A 24,016-nucleotide genomic window follows, 5' to 3' on the forward strand; every position below is an offset into this window, starting at 1 on the left:
ATGTGACTATACATGTATATGTATGTATATATATTCTTATCACGTACAATTCACTTGATATTTTCTATTCCAGTGTATTCCTTTAGAAAAAAAATTAAAGTCCATAGGCCAAGACAAATTAAACACCTCTGGAGGTCATTAAGGGCTCAATTTATAATGGCTTGGAGCACTTAGCAAAGATACTATGGGAAGTGAAGCTGTGTGTACAGTAATAATATTTGTTGAGCAATTGCTAGTGCCAGCTGCAGTCATAGTAGAAAGTGTTTTATAAGCATGAGCTCAGTGAATTTTCACACTAATAGTATAAGATGAGTACTGTTATCTTCACTTTGGTGATGAGAAAATCAAGGCCAAGTACACATGTACATTCTGCTTCTAGAAGCCAGAAGCAGAGCCATCTCCAGGCCTACCGCAGCAGGCCCCAGGAAGAGAACAACCATGTTTACTGAATACATTTGCCTCTGTTTGAAGTTTGGGGAGTAGAAAGAGGAGTAAGCTATGACCAGAGGTGGGTCCAGGAATGATGAGGCCTGATAACATGTGCAATTTGCAGCCCCTATTCAAGAAAAATAGTACAAAATTATGAGTCCAAGATTAGATAAGAAAATGATTATTTCTTTAAATTAAGAGAAAAAAAACACAACAAATTCAAATTTTAAGAAGCTGAAAATTACCACAAACATCACAAAATTCCCAACTCAACTTTCCTCCAAAATGCCAGCAGCCACCCGACATCACGGTTGGGAGTGGGGAATCGGAGTGGAAAGAGAGCAATCTCTACTGCCTGCAGCCAAAGGTCCAAAGCAAAGGACTTTTGTAAGCTTTACATCAACAAGCAACCATCTGAACACTTTTCTAAGTCCCCTTAGAAAGGGGTACAAGCAAGTCAGGGGCCCAAGAACTTAACCTCCATCAGCTTCCCTATAACCTTACAACTGGAATTGAAGATTATGGCTCAAGAGCAAGGGCTTTGGAGTCAGCCAGGCCTGAATTTCATTTCTGGCTCAGTCACTTTCTGCCTTCTTTGAGCCTGGACCTGCTCATTTGTTCAATGAGTGTGCTGACAGCAGCTACCTTGGGGTCTCTCTCGGGGATTACATGAGTTAAGGAAGAGTTGGGCATTGGATGAGCTTAAGGTTGCAAGTATAAATATAGGACACCCAGTTAAACTGGAATTTCAGAGGAACAAAAAATGCTTTGTAAATATAAGTACATACAACCTATCACATAAGATATGTACTGTAACTGATTCCTCGATTCTCTGAAATTCAGATTCACCTGGGTGCCCTTTCTTTTACTGCACTTAACAAATGACAGTGGTTGATTTTGCTTTTGGATTGAAGCATCCTGAGTATCCCACAGTGGAATTCATAGACATTAGAGAGTGGGTGACGGGGTAGGAAAGACTGCATAGACTCCAATTAACACAGTTCGTTGTCAGGGAGACCAAAAGGGGGGTGGCTATGAGAGGATGGAGTAAGTGGGGTGCCTTGATTTGGGCATGTAGTTGGAGGGGGCTATACCTCTCACCTTCACTAAACCAGTTAAGCTCTTGAGACCTCAGTTTCCTTAGCTGTAAAATGGGTGCAACATAAGGGAGACCCCTGAACCGTTCTCACCTAAATACTACACCAGTGGCACTTCCTCATAATTCAGATGTCACCTCCTCAGAGAGGTCTTCCCTGACTGCTCTAGCTAAAATGACCGCCTTTCTCCACTCCCCAACAGCAGATATGTATATATATTTTTCTCCTTGTAACTGTAACTCTCTGAAACTGTCTTGCTTCTTTACTTAGTTATTTGTTTACGGTTTGTCTCTCCATGTGAATGTAAGTTCCGGGAGGGCAGAAAACTAGTCTGTCTTGCTCTAGCCGAGTCTCTCAGGAGTGGTACCTGGCACAGTAGATGCTCAATATATTTTGAATGAATGAATGGGTGGTTGAGTGAATGAATGTTATTGTCACTATCGAGGTCCTCTCCGAGCCGTCGTTCCTTTCACAGGGGTCATACCTGGGTTGCAGGGAGGATGTGCTGCCCCGGGGAGGGAGGAGGTGCGGGGTGTCGGTGGGTGGGGAGGAGGCTGGGCCCTGGCCTCCCGGACCAGCGAGAGCAAGCGCGCTCTGCTCGGCTGCAGGCGCAGGAAGCGGCGCGGCGGCAGCTGCAGGGCCAGAGCCCCGCGCCCCGCGTCCAGCCGCCGGGTGTGTGCGCCCGCGGAGCCCAGCGTCGCGCCTCGGCGCCCCCACGCGCCCACGCAGCGGCGCGGGGACCCGGGCGGGGGCAGAGGGAGGGCCCGGCCCAGGGAGGGGAAGGGGCCGGTCCTCCCCGAGCAGGCAGCAGCCGCGGCAGCCCAGGAGGCGGAGGCAGCGGCAGCGGCAGAGACAGCAACGTGCCCGCCGCAGTCAGCCCGGCCTCTTCGGACCCGCACCGGCCCGCCCGCCTGCACCGCGTCGGGGCGCTCTCTCCACTGCGCGCGGTGAGTACCGCCCGCGGCGCCCACCCCAGGCCGCCCGCCGGGATTCGCCGGGTGGGGTGGGGGTTGTTCACCGGGACCCCCTAGCCTTGCGCCTCTTTCCGCCACTCGCCGAGCGGGGCCTCCGCAGCTGTCGGGGCGTTCTGGGGCGCACGGGCCTCCCAGGGCCACGAAGGCACAAGGGCAGAGGGGACAGCAGCAGAGCCACCCCTCGGGAAAGGCTCTCCCAGGCTCTGGGCCCCAGTTTCCCCTTGCGCTTTGGGGCAACGAGCCTGAAGTTTGCTCTCCCGCGCGCGGGACAAGTGCATGGCGCGCAGGCGGTGTAGACGCGGCTAGGTCCTTGGCGTTTTGTTCGATTTATGGTCCCGGAGGTTCGCGATAAGGGGCGCTCCCCCATTCCACAAACTCAAGCCCTCAGGTGGTGTTTATGGGGTAACTAAGAAGCAGAGCCAACCGCTGGAATCCTGGGATGGGGCTGGAACGGCCCGCTGAGCCTTTGCCTTCTGGCTATTGATACATTACTTTTCAAAAGTCCATTTGCGCTCGGCCCTCTCTGGTCCAGGTCTGGGGCTTTGAACCGGGGCAGGGAATCCTGGCGCCTGCTGCGGGTAGAGTTGAAACTTAGGAAAATTTGCATCCGAAGTGTGTTTAGAAGGCGGCAAGGGTTTCGTTGTAATGGGAGAAAGTGGGAAATGGAATTGTTTTTTAGTCATGAAGTCTGGAGGTTAAACGGCCGGCCGTGCTGGCCCAAGCTCCTTCAATATATTCCTGCCTCCCCCGCCCCCCCAATAAATAGTTTATAAACTCAAAGAATACTAGGAAAGCGTGACTGGTGAACGTACCACCCCTATCGCAAAATCCTCAGTGCGCTTTTCTCAGCTGTTGAACTGGAAGCGCCTTTTGCAGTGCGAGGTTCCTACTTCCCCGAAGTCGTGACTGAGAGTTGACAGCGTGCACCCTGCCGCGCTCTGAATTCTTTTTAAAAAGCAAGACCGATGCTGGATCGGTCTTTTTATGGATACCCTTTTCTTTTCTTTCCCCTTTCCCCGAAATGCTATGTAATCTTTAATTACTTTTTAAAATATAACGTGGAGGTATAAATCACCCCTGGTAAGAGGTACCTTTTAATTACGAGGTGCAGTGGAAGAGGTGAACATCGGAGTCTAGCTGTTAGCGAGGGTGGAGGGGCAGGGGAATGATTTACAAACATCATGTAAGAATTTGAGCACTGAATTATGTTTGAGTTAGGGAGATCCCTTACAAAGGAAATTATAACCAGTGGACAATTGTATTTCAAGCCGAATCTATTAATTTCATGAGCCGTTTCTTGATTGAGTGAAATGTCTGTGACCATAATAGATACAGAACTAGTAAGCACCTTACCAGACTATGACCCATTTGTTACCAACTAACATACACGTGTAACCATCCTGCTTACACACAAAAAAAGAGGTACACAAAGAAAGAGAAAGAGGGAGGAGAGAGAGAACCTCTTTTTCAAAATAATCTTTGTGAAAGAATCTTTCACAATTTTACTCGATAAATGTTCATTTTTTTCCACTTTTCTTTCTTCATCACCTTAAGCCCCTTCATCCTTTACATATCTCTGCATTTAGACACTCTCACGCTTGGGTAAGTTCTTCTATAATTTATATAACAAATAACAAATGATAGTGGTTTGAATCTTGCTTTTGACTAAGCATTAAATCGTGTTGGTATTAAAAAATCTCCTTGCCTCGTAGGAAACTCTTAACTTTTGCCATTGTGAATAGACCAATGTGGTTAGGTCCAAAAGAGCCTGAACGTTTTTTACTTTAAAGCAATTTATATGTCCCCATTCTCTTGTAACTTTAGCTTCACAATATTATTCACTATTTGATCTGAAAGGAATTGGCAGTTTTCTTTTCTGTCTTAAAATAGCTCACCTGGTGTAGTGACCATGTGTAGAAGAATACTCTATCAACACATAAATCAATCCTCCAATATCAGAAAACTATAGGAAATATAAGATAAAATAAAAAGATGTGCATCCAAATACTTTAGGATTTTTAAAAAAGTTTTAATCGCGTAAGTTTTAGAATCTTCTTTTCATGTCTTTTGTGTTGCATTAAACACATCATAAAGAGGTATGATTTGTTGACTTGTTATAGGATTACCATTTGGCAAAAACGCCCAAGACACGCTGTTTCAAATATGTGGTATTACTTCTGCTTTAAATTGCATGTAAGAGATTGCAAACTTTGTTCCAGATGGATAAATTGATAAAATGCTAGCTGCTGTGGGGAGAATGGAAAAGCCCTCAGCAAAAAGGCTCTGTGTTGTAACTAAGCACATTTTGAGTTAGGGTGAGCAAGCTATGGAGACCCCAGGCGTTTGTGAAGAAATATACACAGTCCAAGCACGTCCACTTTAAGACGCTGTTGGATCCTCCGTGACAAGATGACTCCTTTCCCACAAAGAAGAAACCGTTTCCTTATTTTTTCAGTTACTTTTCCAAAGACAACTTGCGCCGGGCGCAAGAGACCAGAGTTATGCAGAAATCCAACCGTAACCAGCTCAGAGCGAGGACTCATTCTCGCTCCTTCCACCAGATGTTTTTTAGGTGTCCTCAGCTGGAATGCCCAGTTTGAAACTAATTAGGCCAGCAATAAACTCCTTGTATAATAAAATCGCAGGCTGTAATGGTGAATAAGTGAGGTTCCAAGCCGCTTAGGACAGATGCCTTTCTGGGCAGAGAGAGAAGAGAGCCTGTGGCTGTCAGGAGAAAATGAAGGGAGTGGAGGTGCCTTCTTTAGACACATGCCTTTCCTAAATATCCATGCACATGATGTCAGTGTGGAGGAGTGGAAGTTGTGACTGGGGTAGAGTTTTGTCTTTACTGGGCAGGCCTTCTTCACACAAAGATGCTTGGGGGAGAATAAATTGGAAGCATTAGGCAGTGTCTTCAGGTCTTAGGTATATGCTGTGTGCTTGTGTGCAAAGGCTTGGGGAGAAAGATTGGTGTCATGTGTGGGGCAGGGTAAAAAACTTAACTGCTTCCCACCTGGGCGCAAGATGAAAAGAAAGACTGCCTGGCCAGACATAAATTCCTTGGGAGAGAGGAGAACCTGCTTCCCCAGAGACTTTTGATAAAGGGAGAATTTGCCTAATGATGCGGTTCTCCTTATCTGTGAGGTTTGTGGGGGCGAAGGAGTTGGTTAGTCTATTACCTCCAAAGGCTGGACTTTCTGAATGTTACTAAGACTGTGTTTTGTTGGTGGAAGGAACCGGGTTTTTTGGGTTTTTGTTTTGTTTTGTTTTGTTTTTTGTTGTTTTTGTTTTTGTTTTTTTAGTTAACTGTTCTGAAAAAGGAATTGGTAGACTCTGCTCAAAAGGAATCTCTTTACAGAGAATTAATCCCAGAGTTAAGAAAACACAGCCTGTTGACTGAAAACACACACACGCACACACACCACAATTCCTCACTCACTCCCAATCCTCTTCCCTGATCTCCATCCCCCAATATCGTAACAGCTTCCTGAATGGCCCACTTCTCCCCCCTATCATTTGTGGCAGTTCAAAGGGTCCTAAACATACAAAACAAAAAGAAGATTCTGGTAAGAAAACAATTAGCAGAGAATTCGCTGGAGACAATGCTTCATTTTCACTGTTTGAAGATCGTAACTGGCCTAATGGTGTTTGACTAACACCCTCTTCTAGTCAGAGCAGGATAAGCCCCCTCGTCAGGTGGCAAAAACTTGAAGTGACAGTGACTGAGGCTGCAGACCCACTTGTGTCATTGTAAATGAATTAGAGGGGCAGGACCTTGTTCTTTATGGCATGCTATTTAAAATCAGTTTCAAGGTACCTGCCAGGTGTATTTAGAGGAAAAGGCATGAAGGAAGCCAAAGGCTTATACATTTATTTTTAGTGCATATTTCTTTCTGTTCATTTTCATCCTATTGGGTTCCTTTGTCATTTCTCTGACTTGCAAATTGTATCCTTCTGTTTAATAGTAACAATGAAAATAGCTGCTGTTTATTGAAAACTGGTATGCCAGGCCTGCAGTCAGCTCTTCACGTGTGTTTTTAAAGTCGATTCTTGCTGCAACCCTTTGAGTATTATTATCATCATTTCAACTTTGTTAACAAGGAAACTGAGTCACAGGTCAAGTGACTACCACAGGGCCAGGCTGAGTGAAAATGAAATCTAGGCTTTTGCTTCTCTGCAAAATATGCCTTATCCATGTGCAGTACAAGCTTTGGCTCAAAACGTTTCTGCTATCATTTCCTTTGAAGGAAGACGCTGAATTTGGATGGTTTTAAATGTGCAGAACACAGTTATTTTCTGAACCTGCCCTGACGTTTTTTGCCACTGTCGTTTGAAATGGGGAAACAGAATCATATTAAATATTTAGAAACACAGATACAGACCTCTGTGAGCCATGACCCTTAGCCGGTTGGGTTCTGTAAAGGAAAATGACGGTTTATTTAAGGGCTAATTTGATTTATTCCTTCGATACTAACGCTACGCGTTTCAGGTCCTAAAAAGAGTCAATAAATTTACCGGCAGTGGAAAGGCCCTAAAACATTACGGTAGGCACAACCCAAGTCAAGTTTACCGGAAGGTGCTGGATCGCTATGGGTGGGTGTTGTTTCAGGGTTAGATTTTAAACATTTGGAGAGCAAAGAATAATTTGGAACAGGTGGTGCCGAGAGTCAGGTAGCCGGAATGATTTATCTTTGCCTCTTTGAACGTTAAGGGAGACCATTGGTTGCCTGAATCTGGAACCAGCAGGCTGCAGGTCAGTGGGGGCTGAGAGACGCGTCTCTGGGACGAAATTTGGCAGGATCCAGGGGCTTCGTCAGTGCTGTCATCGCCTTTGGATGATAGTAGTCAGAACACAGTTGTGCCTGCTCGTGCATTTTTGAAAAGCCTGCCTCTGCCTTCAGATATACGCAGAAATTTAAAACAGGAACTTAGATGTGCCACAACGCCAATTTAAACATCTTTAAAAATGAACAAAGTGAAAATCGAGGTTAGAAACTCTTTTGTCATTTGGTATCAATAGTGTTGTGTCAGTAATGTGAAAATGTGTGTAATTTCAATGGCATTGGACTTGCTTCTTTTTTCTTTTTGAGTGTCTAGTAAAGTTACATTTTTTGAAAGTCTGTGTTCCCAGATGTAATAGATACGAACGTGTCTACTCACAGTCATTCAGAGGAGAATTGTCAACTCTCTGCTAATGTAACTAAAGGAAAAATGATAAAATCAACATATTTTTCCCCAAAGAATGAGGAACTGGAGGGTTTAACTACTGTATATGGCAACTTATTTTTGTCTCGCATCAGCTAAATCTGTCAGTTCCCCTTTCTTTTCTATTCATCTCCCAAGAATGGCCTTTCATAACTGAAATATACAGTGTATTAGCCAAAAGACATTTTAATTTTGTAAAGAAAAATCATACCAGAGACAGCCGGGTCTGTTTCAACCATTATTGTTTCTGCAGCATGCATAGTTTGGGTTTCATGGTACGATGTGGGTTTGTCAAGAAAGAAAATTACAGCAAGAAGCTATGCTGGAAACATATACACTTCTGTTTAAGAAATGAGAAAAACACAGAGAAATTCCACACAGTAATTGCTTTAACGTGAGTTTTAAATGTCATTGTTTGACTTATGTCAAAAAGCCCCTCTTAGCTAATTCTCACATACTCTGTTACCAAATATCTCACCTTAAAAACGGCAAATGTTGGACTTCATTTGGATGATCTTTGAGGCTTTTAGAGATATCCTTAGTCCTAGTGGAAACATTCCAAAGTTTTAGATTGTGCAGGCCATTTTTTTTTTAAGGTTACTTAGATATCGATTTTATTTTCTTGACCCAAAATGAGAAAACACGGGGAATTCTCAAAAGCTTTTTACAGGCTGCTATTATGAGAAGAGAAGCCAAACCAACATGTATTAGGTCATGAGCTTGAAGTGCATAAATAAGCCCTATGAAGGTCACCAAAACAGGGTGAAAACCACTAGTTCTTGTTACCTTGGCCAACTCTGAATTCCCTGCCTGTTAGACATGTTTGGTTGAAGTGGACACAGAAAGCGGGTTTCTGAGCCCATGGTTGAAAGATCTCAGTTGACTTGGGTCCTGAAGGCGTCCTTGTGGTAAAGGGAGATAGGAAGGCTGAAATTCTGGTTTCCTCCCCACGGCTCCCTCTCACAGTTCAGGAGAAAAAGCAGGTTCTGGGGCCATCTTTTACTCCAAAGCTGATGTTTCCTACCTGGTATTTGGATATGCGGAAGTCAGAGACTGAAAATAAAATGAAATGAGAATGTTCCTTCTGGTCAGTTTCTTCACCTCCCATTCCCTTCCTGTAGTCACTTTGTGGTTAAGGTATTCACGGTTTCCAAAACAATTTTTTGTTCCCACTGTGTTTTCTAGCGTTTAAGATGCAAGGTATAAGTACACACCTTTAAATCTTTATTGATTGGCAGCTTCCTGAAATACAGAGTCAGAGAGTGTGTCCACCGTGTCCTGAGTTTGGTACCAACCCAGGTGCTGATGGAAATTCCACGTAGGGAGAAAACGTCCTCTTCGGAGAGGCAGGGTGTCAGCGCGAAGAGGTTGTTTTCTTTTGTGGGTGTGTATTATTTGCACATATCAGGACTTTTGTTTCAGGGTGTTCTGGGAACATTGATCTCTCCAGCAAAGGTCTGCGTGTCCTTCTTGGTTGGGAAGCGGGTGGAGAGGAAGGAGCCCGGAGGAGAATCGTGTACCTCTGGCCTTTTGTGTGGCTCCTAGAGTAGAGGGAAGCCTCCGCTGCTTGGAAGGTGTCACATGGTATAACAAGTTGTGACTTGTGCCTGTGTTGTCAGCAGAGTTTTAGCCCCATCCAGACGTGAAAAAGAATGGAGCCCCGAAGATGATTCACCTCCGGTCTGCGATGGGCCCAAGCTGTCCAGTGCTCTCCTCTTGCTAAATAGACCATACTCCCTGGAGGAGTTAATGGCTGGGGTGTGGAGAGGAGGGGAGGGGGGTAGAAGGGGAGAAAGAATGTCTTAAACTCAGCAAATGTCTAAAACGCTCAAAATGTCTCAGCATTGCTCAGGCATCCGCAAGAAAGACAAAGTGATAAAAGGACAGAATCAGGCTTTTTTGAGGGGGAAGCACAGAGAGGTTAGGGGGATTGCTAGAGGTTTGATCTAGAGTGGAGAATTTTTTCTAACACCTTGGGACCCCCGGGGCACCTTGAGGAACCCGATTTTGGAAATGCCTTCCTGCAGTTCCTTTGTGCTTATTTTTAGTGAATTAGTTTTGGGGATTTTCTTTTGTTTTTAAGAAAACACAGAGTTGTAAGGCTTGTTTGGGAATCACAGGTTTTATTGAATACTTATTATTTATTGAATATTTATTATGTCCCAGGCACCGAACTGTGGAAATACTTTATATGTACTCCAAATGGCAGTAGATGGAACGTGCTGTTATTATTATTTCTATTTTACAGATGTGGAAACTGAGTCTGGAAAGTAACTTGTCCAGGATCACATGGCTTGTGCCAGAGCTAGAATTAAACCCAGTTTGGATTCCCAACCACTAGGATATCCAGCCTCCTCCCTTGGTTTAACAAGAACTTCCGTTTCTCCGTCTGTCTGCCCTGGAGAGCTAGATTTTAAAGTCATTTTCCCCTCGCATTGCCTTGTAGATATTTATTGATGGTCAGGTACAAAAATCAGGTTGAGAAAGTACGAGACGCCAGCAGATTCTCACAAGATTTTGAATCTGCCCTTGTAGAAAAGAAAGAATGTTTCGAGCTGGGCCGATGGAAATGGTGGTAGCATCACTGCATTTAGTGGCCTAAGCCATCGCCTATGGCTGCTCTTGCCCTGTAACCGCAGAGTTGAACAGCCATACTACAGAGACCATATGGCCTGCAAAACCTAAATATTCGCCATCTGGCCCTTTACAGAAAAAGTTTGCTGGCCTCTAAGCTGTTGCAATATGACAAGACAATCTTTGCAGACCAGAAATAACATGCACTTGGGACATTTCATATTCCATTTCAATAATTTATTATTATCAAGTGCTTCCGATGTGCTTGACACATTGCACAGTGATAGGGGAAAATTACAAGTGCCTTCATTCCTTCATCCATTGACTTAACAACACTTATTTAGCTGTGTTCTGGGCTATTTACTGGAGAGCCAGAGGTGAGAAGGACCAAATCCAGCATCGCCGGTAGGAGGATCCCAGTGTGTTCTCACCAGTATCCCATGGCCTCTTCTTTCCTGAGGGTGCAGAGGGTGTTGACATGACTTTTTGAGCTTTCTAATGTCCGAGCAGCAGAATGGAGGAAACAACTCAGTCTGTAGACCCTCACCCACGAAGCCATGCCTGGTTCAGTAAGAGCAGTGCCGCGGCTTCTGCACCTAAAACCGCACCAGGTGTATGGGACTTCCCAGTGCCTCAGGCTCACTCCAGCCGGCAGCAGCTCTCTGCTTCCCTCAGTGCATTATGCAGAATCAGAAGGAATGTAGAGAATCAGACTTCCCGGACCTCAGCCTGGGTACTGACTTTCAGCCTCGAGATTGAGAGCCTGAGTCCAGGAGCCAGGCTGCTCAGGTTACACTTCCTCTTAGTGTTAACCTACTCCTGCGTTTAACTTGGGGGTAAGTTACCAGACTTTTCGATGCCTCAGTTTCTTCATCTGTAAAGCAGGGTGAGTAATAATGCACCTTCCTCAGAAAGCTATCGTGGAGATTGAGTTAACAAACATGGAGTGTTTGAAACTATGGCTGGCAAGTGGTGTGAATTATATCAGTGTCAGCTACAGTTATTATTATTATTTATGAACTTGACCTGAAGCAAATTACTTAGACTGTTTGGGATGATAATAATAGCAGTAACAATAATAATAAAATAACTTTCATAGGGCCATTGTGAGAATATAAATGAGACGATACATGGAAAACACTTAGCTTTGCTCCACTGCCTGCCTACATTGAATGTTCGATAAGCTAGCTATTGAGATTATGGGGAACCGCACACTGGGTCAATGCGGTATTTATAAGCTATTGACCAGTTGAGTCATTTCAGGTATCGAGAGAATGTTGGACAGTGGTTGATAGCACAGGCCCTGGACTCAGACAGATCTGGTCTGAGCCTAAGTCAGTCCATCACTCACGGACTGCCATCTCCGGCAGGGGTCTGACCCTCTCAATGTCCCAGACATCGGGACAGCAGTTACTCATCCTGGGGTGGTGGGGAAGCTTAGAAGAGTGGCTGGCACACACAGAGCACACAGCAGGGTGTTTGGCACATAGTAAGCACTCAATAAATGGTAGCTTGTACTATTATCACCCCCATTTCTTGGTGTACCCCCACCCCCAAGAAAGCACTGAACATTAGTAAATTTTCATTTGAAAATAAAAGAACACATTTTAAAACTGCCAAACAGATTTAAAATAATATTCATTAAACAAAATTAAAATATTCTATTAAAGCCAGACTTTGGGCTCAGACCAAATTTTTATAACCCAAGCTTAAAGGCCAGGGAGTCCCCCAGCCACAATGGGGACATTGTGATTGAACTTGAGACTTCAACGCTGCTATTGAGCAGTCTTTGAAATGCACGTTTCCCCTGAAATAAAAGGGAAGTAATGGGAAGGAAAAAAAAATGAGGTTCTTGCTCCCCTCAACAAGCCTTAATGAATTGAAAAAGAAAAACAAAATATTTCTCATTTTTCTCCTGCTACTCGATCCTGCCAAAGACGCATGGCCCCTCCTAACCCTGGCTTTGAATGGTGCCTACTCAGAACCTTCCAGATCTGATACGCTATACGAGCAAACCTAGTCTAAGTTGTAGCATTGTAGTCTTCACCAGGTTTTACAGATGGCGGAGTGTATCACTGGGAGTCCAGAATGGGGAGCGCAAATTCCTAGGTTCAAGTCCTAGTTCTGCCTCAGTTTCCCTATTCACAAAACACAGACAGTCCACCTACTGCATAAAGTGGTGGTGGGAGTCTGGTAGGGTTAGCTCTCCCCATGGATGTTTTAATCTTCTGCTGTTATCTAATGAATGAAACTTGCCGTGAGTTCTGGGACTTTGAAAAATTAAAGTATACAGGTATGCCTCTGAGAGGTATAAATAAAAAACAATCTAAATATTCAGGGAGGAGAATGGAGGAGGGAAGAAGGCGACATAAAAACGGCTCGCAGGAGTTATTATGTGCCAGACACCAGACACTTTCGCAAAGCTCATTTAATCCTCTCAAAAAAAAAAGAAAAAATAATCGATGATATAGATGTGTCCATTTAACAAATGTGGAAACTGAGACTTGGACAGATCGGGTGACTGCCCAGCGGCGTTCCATTCCAGGTTTGTCTGATCCAAAGCGTGGGCCTGTTGTACCACATGACCCACAGCCCTCCTGGAACAAGGTCATAAGCAATCATGGTGGACTGGAGAGACTTCCCTGACCGACCAGTTATTTATGATCTATTCTTACATTTCAATAGCATCCTTCATCCTCCATGAGCCTGAGTTTCTGTGGCCTTTTACCCCACATGCCATTGAGAACCAGTGGATTTTTTCTTGAACAGCAAATGGAAAAAGTAGCGTAAGTGGGTTGCAAAATCCTTTTCTGGATGAAATCCTTCAAGAATCCCTGCCATTTCTTGCCAACCAGAATGAAGTGACTTCCTCCTCAGACCAGGCCAGGCCCTTGGCTGTGGTGCGGGACCGTAGGACAGAGTTGTCTGAGGCTGGGCAGCTCCTGGAGAGGGTATGGGGCCCCCTCTATCACCAACCTGCTGTGTGTCTTTGGGCAGATCACAAGAGCCCTCTGAGCCTCAGTGTCCCCATCAGCCCATGGAGCAGATGTCTTCTGTATAGGATTTGTTATACAACTTAAATAAATGACCATGGAATTCTCAGGGTACTGTGGAATTGGACCCACTCTAAGAGTACTCAAAGAAAGGGGAGAAAATGAAATTTACTTGCCCCGGGCACATTCCTTACTCTTCTTCAGGTAGCTACCGTTTGGGGACTTTAGACATTCTGGAAGAATCTCGTAGTATCTGGAGGGCAGACTTCTTTTTAATGATGTGGGCACTCTTTCCACATTAACTTGAAGTGCACATGAACATTTTTTTTTCTTTAGAGTTCTGTCTCTATCTTATTATGCATTTGGAAAAGATATAAAAAGCATTTCAAACAAAAGGTTTCACAATCTTTTACTGCTTGAGACAAAAATGGTTTAAAAACCAAGTCCATCAAGTAATTAATAGCAAACGTGGCACACAGCCATGGCAGAGTTCATGAGGAAAGTTTCAGAAACACGACTCTGATGATACGAAATTTCCCCTGTGATCTATTCATTTAAAATAAAGTATTTTAGTTTTAAAACTCATCCCTGCAGGCTGCCTACAACACATTCCACCCAAATACCCAGAACCTTTTACTAACCAGAATTGCAATTCTGCGCTGTTTTCAGGGGAATAAAATGAAACAAATGCAGTGTCTTAGGGACATCGGTAAAGTCATCTCAGAGTACATTAGTGTCCAGGCACATCTAGTCTGTGTCTTGTGTCTTTGAAAGAAGAATAACTAACCTTTGGATGACTATAATGTTGATAAAAAATAATTGCTGAATGCTAACTTTATGCCGGGATATGTTCCAGAAGATTATAGGCATTAACTTGTTTATTCCTCGCAATAATTCTACGATGAAAGTACTGTTACTATTCCCGGTTTAAGTGAGAAAAGTAAGACACAGAGAGGTTAAGTGACTGGTTCAAGGTCACCCAGCAAGTGCAGGGGTAGAGCCAGGCTTTGTATGTGGGAGTATGGTTCTAGAGTTTGTCTTCATAACCCCTGACTTCCCTGATTCTTGAACCACCATTAAAAAAATTAAACTCTTTGACCCTCACTTACTTGCACAATGAATTAATTAAGGACAGGCATGAGAAGGGGCTGAAAGTGATGTTAAATCTCAGTTATAATATTTCAGTTTCTTACGAGGATGTATTTGTGTATTCCATTAGCTTTAGGGTACAGTGCAGTACAGAAGCCAGTCTCTTCACAACCAAATCCACAGTCTACCACTTACTAGCCTTGGACTTCCTTCACCTCTCTCTGCCTCAGTTTCCCCATTGATGACATGAAAATAACGGACTCTGCATAACAAATGCATCGAAGACCACCCGACACACACAGTGATTGTTAAAAACTATTTGTTACCTGTGGAAGAAAAATTAAGTCTAGAAATCACATCTTCCTACAGGGCACAAATGCAGTTTGGTATAGTTTGGAGTGAAAGAGAAGGGAAAACCGCCTGAGCTGTGAGGCTCAAGCTGGAAAATAGCTCAGGTTTTTCCAGATGCCTTAAGACTGAGCCAAAGAGACCGGCTTTCCACGTCTCCACTTGAGAAGTTACCGAACTAAGTCCTCAACAGGCAGCCTACAAGCCATTGGTGTTAGAATCTGTCCAGGTGAGGAAGCAGCAGCCTGCGGGAGGGTCTTGCCCATGGCCACATGGCCAGTCTGTGGCAGAGTGGGGACTCGCCACCCTGTTTCAAGATACGTGAGGGATATTGGGTGGCGTGGGTCAGAGGTGGAGAGGAACACATAAAAACAAGCGTGAGACTGGGCACGGTGGCTCACACCTGTAATCCCAGCACTTTGGAAGGCCGAGGCAGGCGGATCACTTGGGGTCATAAGTTCAAGACCAGCCTGGCCAACGTGGTGAAACCCCATGTCTACTAAAAATAAAAAAATTAGCCAGGCGTGGTGGCCAGCGCCTGTAGTCCCAGCTACTCAAGAGGCTGAGGCAGGAGAGTTGCTTGAGCCCAGGAGGTGGAGGTTGCAGTGAGCCAAGATGGTGCCACTGTACTCCAGCCTGGGTGACAGAGGGAGACTCCATCTGAAAAACAAAACAAAACAAACAAACAAACAAAAACAAGCATGCCTGGAGCGACTGTCTATGCAAACTCTGACGTCATCTCTAAGCTCTAGTTTCATGATTTTCATTTTATTTCTTGTTCCCTTTTTTATATGGGGAAAATATGTTTTTCTCTCGAAGCATCTCCCTGGTTTTCAGTGGCAAGGTGTGCAAACTTTCTGGGTTTTCGTCCATTCACCTTTCTCCTCCACTGCGCCTCCCGCTTCCATTTCCTCTTCAGTATGGAAACTGTACTTATTTATTCATTCATGCAAAAATATGTATTGAGCATCTGCTGTGTGCCAGGCCCTACTCGGGACGTGGGGAATGCAGTCAAGAACAAAAATGACCAAAATCTCCTTCCTTGTGGAGCCACAGTTAAGTAGGAGACAGAAAATAAACATATATATATATATATATAGTATGCAGAATATCAAATGATGATAAGTCCACGGAGAAAAAAGTCAAGAGAAGGTGACAAGAACATGCCCAGGGGAGGCAGTAGGAATGCAGCGCTGAAGAAATGCAGGAGAACATTCTAGAAAGAAGCAGTAGCAAGGACAAAAGTTCTGAGTTGGGAGCAGCCAGTGAACAAGGAAGGCGGGGAGAATGAGGCCAGTTCTGGTAGGGCCTTGCTCAGAACCCAGCTGCCGTTCTGTGTCAATCAGTCATGTCCAGAGTCAAAATTATTATAATTTAAAAATGATTTTTCAAAGTACATGGAGCCTAAATCTGAAATTAATGACTGCAACTGCAGATACCCAGAGAGCCCAAACAGGTAAGAATTAGTGGAGTAGGTATACTAATAGCAGGGACTCCACCTGGTGCCATTCAGGAGTGGGCTCCATGTTGCCAGGTGTTCTGATTTTTCAAAATCTGAATTTTTAAGAGAAATGTCCCACCTTCAAAATCACTCTGAGGAGCCACCAGAAATATACCTCCAGGCTCATAGTGTACAACCCCTCTCCCAAACATCGACACAGACCCTGGGAATCAAATTTCAGTGAAAAGGCATTAAGCCTCTCTCCCGCCTTTTTTTTTTTTTTTTTTTTTTTACCAATTCCTGACCAGAAAGGATGCCAAGAGATGCTAAAAATTGTTTCCAGGAAAAAGTAGGACTTGAATCTCACGGGGATGAGGCTGAGACTTCTTCCAAGGAGCAATCAGCTTGCTTCATTTTTATGTCTTTCTCAGGACTTTTTCCTGATTTCCCTCATCATGGGGAAAGGCAAGATGGTCCAAATCTATCCTCCTTCGGGTTTTCATTAGTTTCGTGATGATGATTATTATGTCATCTGGGGTTGATTTAAGAGTGGTGAAATGTTTGCAGGTCTCATAAATGGTTGTCAGCCACTGTTTAGAATGGCAAAGAACTTCTTGTGTTGTTCCCATTGCAAGAAGTGGGGTGATAGTTTCCAATGGCTACAGACAAAAGGGGGAGAGTGGGCTCTGAAGCCTTTTACAAGAGGAGATTGGAAAGTTGAGTAATTCAATGGAGGTGCAGGTGGGAGGCAGTAAGGAAAGCTTCAGGAGCTTTTTAAGAGCTGAGATGCCTACGTTGACAATACTGAAATCATCAGCCTCCCCAGCCCCAAAGCTGGGCTTAAGCAAAATCCCAGCCAGTGGTCGCCTTAACTGTGGAGATTGCTCTAGATGTAAGTGACAAAACACTTAATTCTGAGTTGGTTTAAGAAAAAAGAAAATTTATTGCCTTGGGAAGTGAAAAGTTCTGAGGAGGGCTGGTTTCAGGTACAGCTGGTTCAAGAGCTCAGATGCAGGTCATGTGCTCATCTCTTAATCGATCTCTGTTCAGGAGGATTCCGTACTGTGCCACCTGTGGAGATGTGGATGGAGAGAAAGGTAGATTTCCAAAGTGAAGTCGGCAGCATTTTCTGGAAGTGTGGGTGGACTGGTTCCTTATAGACCCCAAAGTGTACCTATCGGTATGCCTTCTCCACCCCTCTCCTCCTGGACTACAGTGCTGTTTATGAAATTTGTGCTTTTTCCAGGCACGATGTTACACTCTTTGTGTGCATGTTTTACTTTTCTCCTCAAACATTCTTACTAGGTCAGTATTTTTAAGACCTGCTACTATTCTGCCCTCCACATACTCTTCCCCATGGGCCTGGAAGGTTATCTTTTATTTCAAGTGATAGTGTTGGTCTTACTTATTTCAAGTAAGGATGTTCATCTTAAGGGTGGGTCATCTGTATTGGTCTGTTCTTATACTGCTATAAAGAAATACCTGAGCCTGGGTAATTTGCAAAGAATAGAGTTTGAATTGGCTTACAGTTCCATAGGCTGTACAGGAAGCATGATACTGGCATCTGCTCCACTTCTGGGGAGGCCTCAGGAAACTTAAAATCATGGTGGGAGACGAAGAGGAAGCAGGCATGACTTACATGGTGGAGCAAGAGGAAGAGAGAGAAAGAGGCGGGAGGTGCCATACTCTTATAAACAACCAGGTCTTGTGAGAACTCTATCACGAGAACAGCACCAAAGGGGAAAATCCAATCCCCCTTGATCCAGTCACCTGCTACCAGACCCCACCTACAACACTGGAGATTCCATTTCAACATGAGACTTGGGTGTGGACACGCATCCAAACCATCTCATCATCTCTTTTCATGGTCTCTGCTACGAAAGTTGAGACACTCCAGCCAAGCACAGGACATGCACTGGGCTTCAGAGGAGAAGTGGGAGATGAATCAGGATCACTGAGAGTAGAAGGGTTGTTGTGGTGATGCACACATTCCCAGGCCCCTGGTGGTCAGCCTGGATTTCTCTTTCTGCTCTGAGCTTTTGCTCCCATTGCTTCCTGTATTGAACTTTCTCATGCTCCATCTCGGGGCATGGCAGTAGCATCGGGTGCACACAGAGCTTGCACACTGGCAGCCAAGATGTGTTTCGTTTGCTCTGCAGATCGTTTAAAAAATGGAAGGAGCCAACTTTGAAGATCTGGATCTTTCACACAAAAATGCAAATTTCTGGCTCCAATTAAAGCATCACAAGATCTGTCAACACTGTGCCCACATTTCCACATGACCGCAATTGACTGGGGCTGGGAAATGTCTGTCCCTTTTAGGTGGATAAGTTAGTTCACCCAAGTCCTCACCTCTCCCTATAGTCTCTCCAATACCGAGGTTCAGATTAGTTACCATTTACCATTGGGACCATGCTGTTGGCTCTCCTACTGTAGATTTAAGAGAGAAAAGGAATCTTTCCTATATCTAGATCTCCATTAGAAGTATGAAAACGAAGTGTAGGCTGGGCACAGTGGCTCACGCCTGTAATCCCAGCACTTTGGGAGGCGGAGACGGGTGGATCACGAGGTCAGGAGATCGAGACCAGCCTGGCTAACACGGTGAAACCCCGTCTCTACTAAAAAATACAAAAAACTAGCTGGACGAGGTGGCGGGCGCCTGTAGTCCCAGCTACTTGGGAGGCTGAGGCAGGAGAATGGCGTGAACCCGGGAGGCAGAGCTTGCAGTGAGCCGAGATCTGGCCATTGCGCTCCAGCCTGGGTGACAGAGTGAGACTCCGTCTCAAAAAAAAAAAAAAAAGAAAAAGAAAAAGAAAAAGAAAAGAAAAGTGTAAACTGAGTTGGTCCTTGGTATTTACAAAAGGGAGAAAGCATCTATCTTTGGGTAAACCAAGGTTCCTCAACTTTGGCACTATTAAGATTTGGAGTTGGATAATTTTGTGTGTGTGTGTGTGTGTGTGTGTGTGTGTGTGTACACCCTGTATACTCTAGGATGGCATCTAACATGTCCCTGTGGACATGATGCACCATCTAGAAGTAAACAGGTCCCTGTACTCCAGGCGCTCACCACCAGGTTGGTATAAAGAGTCACCATAAGTGAGGAAAGCTGCTGTTCTGCATGGTGCCTGGGCAGGCCCAGCATTGGCAGTAGAGGTTATGAGTTGGCTGATTTTTGGTTTAGTCCTAAGTGGACTTGCCAACCATTGAAGCTGTTTATGACTGCCTGTCTGAGATGTTATAGAAGGAATTCAGTGTTGAATGAGAGGTTAAACGATTTTAAAGAGTCTTTGGAGAATTTCTTAACTCTTAGCTGAGCGAGGCCATGGTAGATGCCACTTGCAAAAAGTTTGAAGGTAGCGTGGATAGAACTGGAGACCATTATGTTAAGTGAAATAAACCAGATGCAGAAAGACAAATATCTCATCATCCCGCTTGTGTGTGGGAGCTAGAAAACTCGATCTCGTGGAGGTAAAGAGTCGAGTGAGGGTTACCAGAGGCTGGGAAGGTGGGGGTGATGAAGAGAGGTTGGTTAATGGATACAAACATACAGCTACATAGAAAGAAAAGTCCTAGTGTTCAAAAGTACAGTAGGGTGACTGTAGTTAATAATATGTTCTATATCAAAATAGCTGGAAGAGAAGATTGAAATGTTCCCAACACAAAGCAATGTTAAATGTTTGAGGTGATGGATATCCTAAATGCCCTGATTTGATCATCACGCATTGTATGTATGTACTGAAATATCACATGTACCCCCCATAAATATATACAATTGTTATGTATCAATAAATAATCTTGCAAATAGAAGATGGAGCATGGGCAGTGGTTGGGCTTATTTGAGAGTGAACAGAAGGACCAGATGACCTCTGGATGTCTCTTATGTCTCCTGTAGCTCTGGTTCTGTGAGCTGAGGGTTAGTGAGTTTCAAAATGTTGCCTACTACATGTTCGCAGCTGCTAATCATGGTCTACCATGGAAACTCAAAGGCATGGATACTCAGGGAGGAATCTCATTTTTTCCTAGGTTAGTACTGTGTACACGGTGAGACTTTTTTTTCTTTTTGGCCTTCCCCCAGTGTTACAAATCCTGTTGAGTGTCTGAAATACCATCCATGTGAAGGTTTCGCATAATAACTGTAACAGCTGCCATTCATCCATTGAGCACATATTTATTGAACACCTCTATGAGGCAGCCACTGTTCCAGGCACTTGGCAAGCAGTTGTGTACAAAACTGACAAGTCCTTGCCCTCATGGAGCTTTTGTTTGAGGGGGAAAGAAGATAGACAGTAAAAAAGCAAATAGTAAGACAGAGAGTCTTGGCATTGCTATGGAGAAAAAGTAAGTAGAGGAGAGGGAGGCTGATGGGAAACACTGAGGTAGAACAGGGAAGAAGAATTTTTAATTTTAATTTTAAATAGTTTGGCCACAGTGATGGCATTTTGGTAAACTGGTTCTCTGGAAATTAAAGATCCTGATTTGTAGCCTCTGCCACTTACAGAGGTGTAAATACTCCCACCATGGTCACTTGCAAGCGATCAGTGATTTTAACAAGAGGTTTACAACATTCATGCACATTTAACAATTGTTTCTTGCAGGCTGGTATAGGCTGGCTGCAGCACATCACTGGCAGGCAAGGCCTCCCTGAAACTATCTGTCAGAAGAGTCCACACAGAAGCTCTGAGTGGGGTTGTGCCTCGTGTGTTCAGGAATGACCAGGAGTTCATTGTGGCTGTAGCTGAGTGAGAGGAGGGGGCAGGAGATGTGGTCAGGGAAGTAACCAGGGGCAGATAATATAGGGTGTTTGAGGCCAGGGTCAGATTTTTGGCTTCTAAGCTGAGTGAGGTGGGAGCCCCTGGAGGAACGGGATCTGAGCAGGGGAGGGATAGGATCTGCCTTAAGTAGAGCAGAACCCCTCTGGCTGCCAAGAGAACAGACTGCAGGGGGCAGAGGGTGGAGCAGGAAAACTGTTAATAGACTGTTCAGGCAGGGAGGTGACAGTGACTTGGACCAGGGTGGCTGCAGTAGGATCAGAGAGAAGAGTTGGATTCTAGATATGTTTTGAAGATAGAGCTGATGGAATTTGCTGAGGGATTGGCTCTGGGAAGGGATATGAAGAGAGGAATCCAAGGTGACTCCAAGGCCTCTGGTCTGAGCATTTGAGAGGATGGAGCTACCCTTTGCTGAAATGGGGGGTGGAGGGACGAGCAGGTTGGGAAAGGAGATGGGAGCACCTCGTGTGGACCTGGCATTGAGCCAGGTGTTTGAATGTGTGATCATCTCCTTCTGTCCATTTTATCATGCCCATTTTGGAGAGGATGTGACAGAGACTTGAGGTTAATTAGCATGCCTAAGATGGCCCTGCTGATACGTGGCCAGGTCAGGCCTCCCACCCCTTTACCACTCTGCTGTCCTACTGTGTTTTCTTGGCTTTCTCAGTCCCGTTCCTCCTCTTCATTTTGAGGAAATGACGACAGGAGAACTCTGCAAAAGAAACCACCCAGGAGTCGAGACCTCTCCCTCGTTCCTAAAGAGCTGTCCAGCAGGTAACGCTGGGCACACGTCAGGTCTGCTCAGTGGATCTGTCACCCGCATTTTTCCCTGACAAATTTGTTGGATTAACCTCATGAAGATGAATATTCCACAGTAGAACTCACACTTAAAAAAACAGTAGTCAGTGGCATAAAGGCTTTGATTTTTCTGTGGACATAGGCTTAAAACCAGATTCCACCGCTTGATGGCTTCCCCATGGGAGCCTCAGTTTTCTCATCTGTGGAGTGGGAGTGTATTACTCCATTCTCATGCTGCCAATAAAGACATACCCAACTGGGTAATTTATAAAGGAAAGAGTTTAATTGACTCACAGGTCAGCATGTCTGGGGAGGCCTCAGAAAACTTACAGTCATGGAGGAAGGGGAAGCAAACATATCCTTCTTCATATGGCGGCAGGAAGGAGAAGAATCAGTGCCCAGGAAAGAGGGAAGCCTCTTATAAAACAGTCAGATCTTGTGAGAACTATACTCACTATCATGAGAACAAGATGGGGGAAACCACCCCCGTGATTCACTTATCTCCACCTAGCCCCTCCCATGACACATGGGGATTGTGGGAACTACAATTCAAGATGAGATTTGGGTGGGGACACAGCCAAACCGTATCAGGGAGTAAGAAGAGTTTCTCTCTCGGATTCAAGGAGATAATGCGCTGAGGCACTGAGCACTATGCCAGCCCCATCGTCACACTCAGCACATGGAGGGAATCATGACCATGATTGTTTGAGAGAGGGAATTAGAAAGTTGGATTCAGTTTTAGGCAAAGGCTGACCTGCCTTCAAAGCTGGAGTGTGGGGACAGGGGGCCGTGCTTGGGACATCGTGCTTGAGAGCTTTGCAGTTTGGCCTTTTCTTTTCTCTACTGGAGATGGGAGGCCTCTATCTGTGTTTCTGCTGTGCTCACCAGGAGGCCAGTCTGGGGCAGTTACCGCTCCCCGTCTCCCAAAGGAGCAGTGTCTCTAGCTTCGAGCTGTTGTCTGTGGCGGGCAGAACAGTGTGTACTCCCAACAAGCAAATCCCCAGATGTGAGCCCATTCGGGGCTGCCACGTTTTTCCTGATGAAATTCCTGACTTGGTGTGTTGTGTTTTTTTAAAAAACACGCCCACTGCCTCCAAAAACCTCAGCCGGGGAAGAGAAACATTTCTCGTTGCATTCCCGGTTTTTGAAACGGTGTCAAATTATGCCCCTTTCATGGCCTGGATACGCCATTCTTTCCACTGAGTACTTTTTGGAGAGGCCTGGGTGGCAGAGCGTGGTTGTTATCTAGGCCAGCCCTTGCATTATACAGGTGGGGAAACTGAGGCTCGGACAGGCCAAGGAGGAGCCCCACATAAGAAGTTGGTCTCAGAGCCTTGGTGATACCCAGATCTCTTGATTCCAGGCCCACTTTCTTCCTTCTTCGTCAGAGGTCACAAACAGGCAGGCCGTGGCCACCTCTGCCCCACAGATATGCTTTCTTTGGCCTGAGATTGTTTTGATTTGAATGAGTTGCCGGCATTTAAAAATTAGGAGATTCCACATAAAAACCCAGATTTCTGGCTTCTCTGGGACCACTGGGAGATCTGCCAAATGAGCTGTGCATTCCTGCATGGTGACAATTGAGGGTCTCAGTCACGGCCACTCCCTTTAGCCACAGCATGTCTTCATCAGTTCACCACAGTCCCTGCCCCTCCCTCTAGTACCCCCGCACCTGGGGGCTCAATGTCACTTTCCCCGCCCCTCCGTCTAGTACCCCCGCACCTGGGGGCTCAATGTCACCTGTCATTGACATTGACAAGTGCTTTCCCTGCCAGTTCTATGGGGGTCCAGTTAAGAGAAAAGTGAAGTATTTCTTGAAACTGTGTCTCTATCAAAAAGAAGGAAACAAAAGATCAACCGAAATGACCACTTGTTTAAATATTAATGCTACAGAGCATGATTTCTTTGTGGCAGAGCAAAAAATTTCTATGAATTTCATATGCAAAGAGAATACGTCAGTGTCAAAAATCGCTGGCCCCTTCACTCTCTGAGCTTACCTTCCCCTTCTCTGCCAGTGTTACACTTGCCATCCTTGCGTGCCAGGGCCATAGTTTCCACTTATTTTTTTAAGGCAGCATTAAACTTATTTGACCTACATCTGCCCCCCTCCTGTGAAACTTGAAATGCTATTAAACCAAATTAAGAAGTTTTTAAAAGTTGAAATCGTCTTTAACTGCTCGAGAAAGGGTGTGTGTGAATATGTGAATGTATTGTGCAGTGTGTGTGGGTGTGCATGAACAAGTATGCTGTGTGTGAGTATATGAATGTGGGTGAGTATGTCACAGTCTGTGTGAATATG

The 24,016-nt window shown here is 44.9% G+C and overlaps 1 protein-coding gene across 2 annotated transcripts in view; it reads left to right on the forward strand.

Moving 5' to 3' along the window:
- The first annotated feature begins 2,338 nt into the window (after positions 1–2,338).
- EYA2 (EYA transcriptional coactivator and phosphatase 2) overlaps positions 2,339–24,016 on the forward strand; it is a 297,682-nt gene continuing 276,004 nt past the window's right edge. Inside the window, exon 1 of one of the 2 annotated variants that reach the window (XM_003904648.2) lies at positions 2,339–2,473. The gene's annotated coding sequence lies outside the window, so the exon portion shown is untranslated. The remainder of the gene's footprint in view (positions 2,474–24,016) is intronic. The other variant, XM_021920974.2, reaches the window with a different exon arrangement.

The sequence above is a fragment of the Papio anubis genome, chromosome 16 (genome assembly GCF_008728515.1).
Source record: "Papio anubis isolate 15944 chromosome 16, Panubis1.0, whole genome shotgun sequence".
Classification (NCBI taxonomy): domain Eukaryota; kingdom Metazoa; phylum Chordata; class Mammalia; order Primates; family Cercopithecidae; genus Papio; species Papio anubis.